General features: G+C 39.8%; 1 non-coding gene across 1 annotated transcript; it reads left to right on the forward strand.

Moving 5' to 3' along the window:
• The first annotated feature begins 2,930 nt into the window (after window positions 1–2,930).
• Window positions 2,931–3,037, forward strand: LOC127115963 (small nucleolar RNA R71). Its single transcript, XR_007800959.1, has one exon. It is a non-coding gene; the product is annotated as a small nucleolar RNA R71 (small nucleolar RNA).
• The last annotated feature ends 526 nt before the right edge of the window (window positions 3,038–3,563 follow it).

Consider the following 3,563-nt stretch of genomic DNA (forward strand, 5'->3'; position numbering starts at 1 on the left):
CATTACATTTTTCATCAAAAATGAATTCAACATCTTTCATTAAAAGTCTAGTTAAAGGTTTAGTTATTTTGGAGAAGTCCTTAATAAAACGCCGGTAGAATCCAGCGTGTCCAAGAAAGCTTCGGACTTCTCTGATTGTTTTTGGTGGTTTTAGGTTTTCTATAACTTCTATTTTAGCTTTATCTACCTCTATACCTTTTTCAGAAACTATATGTCCTAAAACTATTCCTTCGGTTACCATGAAATGACATTTTTCCCAGTTTAGCACGAGGTTCACCTCCGCGCATCTCTCCAGGATTTTCTCATGGTTAGCAAGACAATTGTGGAAATCAAATCCGCAAACTGAGAAATCGTCCATAAACACTTCCATGATACCATCTAGGTAATCTGCAAAGATTGACATCATGCAACGTTGGAAAGTAGCTGGGGCATTACAGAGGCCGAATGGCATTCGTCTGTAGGCAAAAGTTCCATAAGGGCATGTAAAGATAGTTTTTTCTTGATCTTCGGGGTGGATAGGTATTTGGAAGAATCCAGAGTATCCATCTAGATAGCAGAAGTAAGAGTGTCTGGCTAGACGCTCCAACATTTGGTCTATAAATGGTAAAGGGAAATGATCCTTCCTAGTTGCTTTATTTAATTTTCTATAATCTATACACATCCGCCATCCTCCTTCTAATCATTTTGCTACATGTTCGCCTTTGTCGTTTTGTACGACTGTGATGCCTCCCTTTTTAAGTACTACATGCACAGGGCTCACCCACTTACTATCCGTGATCTGATAGATTATACCTGCCTCAAGTAACTTAAGTACTTCCTTTTTAACAACATCACTCATTATAGGGTTTATTCTTCTCTGATGTTCCCTGGAGGGTTTTGAATCTTCTTCGAGCGAAATTCGATGCATGCATACGAATGGGCTTATACCTTTCAGGTCAGAGATATTATATCCTAAGGCTGAGGGATATCTTCGTAAAACGTCTAAAAGTTGGTTCGTTTCCTCTTGGCTCAAGGTAACACTAACTATAAATGGACGGTTCATCTTTTCATCGAGGAACTCATATCTCGGGTTCTTAGGCAGTTCCTTAAGTTCTAAGGTTGGTTTCTTAGGGCATGGCATAGGATCTGGGGTAAGGGATAAACATTCGTAAAGGTTATCATCGATGTAGGATTTCTTAAAGTCATCATCTTCCCTTATGAGAGTTGATGGTAACTTAATTGTTTTTATAATTTCTTCTTGCTCTAATTCTCTAACACATTCATCAATGATATCTAAGGCATAACACGAGTCTCCCATCACAGGTGCCATAAGAAATTTCGAAAGTATAAATTCTATTTTCTCGTCACCTACCTCAAATGTCAACTTTCCTTTCTTGACATCTATTATGGCTCCTGCAGTCAATAAGAATGGTCTACCTAGAAGGATTGGTATATCATTGTCCTCTTTGATGTCCATGACAATAAAATCAATAGGGATAAACAACTGACCTATCCTAACAGGGACATCTTCTAAAATGCCTATAGGATATTTAACAGATCTATCGGCTAACTGAAGTGACATCTTAGTGGGATGTAATTCTCCTAAGTTTAACCTCTCACAAACTACTAAAGGCATTAGGCTCACACTAGTTCCTAAGTCTAGAAAAGCTTTTTTGATGACATGATTACCCAAAAGGCAAGGAATGGAGAAATTTCCAGGGTCTTTATTTTTCTTTGCTAATTTGTCCTCGGAAATAGCATTACATTCCAAAGGCTTAGGATCGTCAAGTCTACGTTTGTTGGTAAGGATGTCTTTGAGAAACTTTGCATAAGAAGGTATTTGGGTGATGGCTTATGTGAAAGGGATTTCTACATGAAGTTTTTCTATAACTTTAATAAATTTTTGATACTGTTTATTGATCCGGGTTTGTTTGAGTCTTTGCGGATATGGTATAGGTGGTTTATATGGCGGGGGTGGTACGTAAGTTTTGTCTTTAGGTTCTTCTCCTTTTTCTCGACCTCCCTGGTTTTCAGATTCCTCTGGTTCCTTTACTTCGTTCGTGGGTTTGGTACATTCCTTAGAAGCTTCGGGTTCACTCAATCTAGGGTTTGGTGGCTCATCATAAGCGTTCCCACTTCGTAGGGTAATGGCATTGGCTTGTCCTCTCGGATTTTGTTGAGGTTGTCCAGGGAACTGTCCTCCAGGTGTAGTTTGAGGGGCTTGGTTTAAAGCTACCTGAGAGATCTGGGTTTCAAGCATCTTGGTATGAGTAACTATTTAGTTAACCTTGGTTCCTAACTGAGTAATCAATTCGTTAACATGAATGTTTTGGTTCATGAACTCCTTGTATTGTTGGGTTTGAGCGGTGATAAAATTTTCCATAATTTTCTCAAGGCTCGGCTTTGGTGGCACAGGTTGCATAGGTTGATTTGATCTTGGGGCTTGATAACTAGGTCTCGGAGGTGCATTATTTTGGATAGGGTTATTGTTTTTATAGGAGAAGTTTGGGTGATTCCTCCATCCAGGGTTATAGGTATTCGAGTATGGGTTCCTTTGGGTGTAGTTCACTTGCTCAGAGTGGGTTTCGTTTAATAGACTGCATTCTGCAGATTGGTGTCCTTTGGTTCCACATATCTCACAATCCGACGAAACTACGGCTACAGTATTCGGGTTTATGCACATATGCTCGACCTTAAGGGCTAATGCGTCCATTTTAGCTTGCATCATGTCTATAGAGCTTAGTTCATGCACTCCTCCTTGGGCTTCCTTCTTCTCAACTGTCGCTCGTTCGACTCCCCATGATTGATGGTTTTGAGCCATATCTTCGATGAGGGCACTAGCTTCAGGATAAGGTTTGTTCATCAGAGCACCGCCTGCGGCAGCGTCGATGGTCATCTTTGTGTTGTAATGAAGTCCATTATAGAAGGTTTGAATGATTAACCAATTTTCTAAGCCATGATGTGGGCATGCTCGTAACAACTCTTTATATCTCTCCCAAGCTTCGAACAACAATTCTCCTTGGTTTTGGGTAAATCTAGTTATATGGTTTCGAAGAACAGTGGTTTTACTCGGGGGAAAATATCTAGCAAGAAAAACTCTTCTAAGGTTATCCCAAGTCGTAATGGAATTGAGTGGAAGGGAATCTAACCATGATAGGGCTTTATCTCTGAGGGAAAAGGGGAATAATCTTAAACGTATTGCCTCAGGAGAAGCTCCCTTGGTTTTAAAATTGTCGGCTAATTGAAGAAATATTTTTAAATATTGGTTTGGGTTCTCAGTAGCGAGACTTGCGAATTGTCTCTGTTGCACTAGTTGCAACAGGGATGGTTTAAGTTCAAAATTATTAGTTGGGATGGTTGGGTTTATTATACTAGAACTAGGTTCTTCATTTGATGGTTGAGCGAAATCTTTAAGAGGTCTTTGGTTTTGATCTTCCGCCATAGCTCTCTTAATTCTATGAGAGAATAAACGTGTGCGAGCGTAACGTTCAGGTTCTGCCAGAGGGTATACTAAGCTTAAACTTCCGGTGCTGTGAGTTCTTCGCATTGACCGGTGGGAAATAGCCTAAGTCTAAATGATATAA

This window comes from Lathyrus oleraceus, chromosome 1 (assembly GCF_024323335.1).
Source record: "Lathyrus oleraceus cultivar Zhongwan6 chromosome 1, CAAS_Psat_ZW6_1.0, whole genome shotgun sequence".
NCBI classification, from domain to species: domain Eukaryota; kingdom Viridiplantae; phylum Streptophyta; class Magnoliopsida; order Fabales; family Fabaceae; genus Lathyrus; species Lathyrus oleraceus.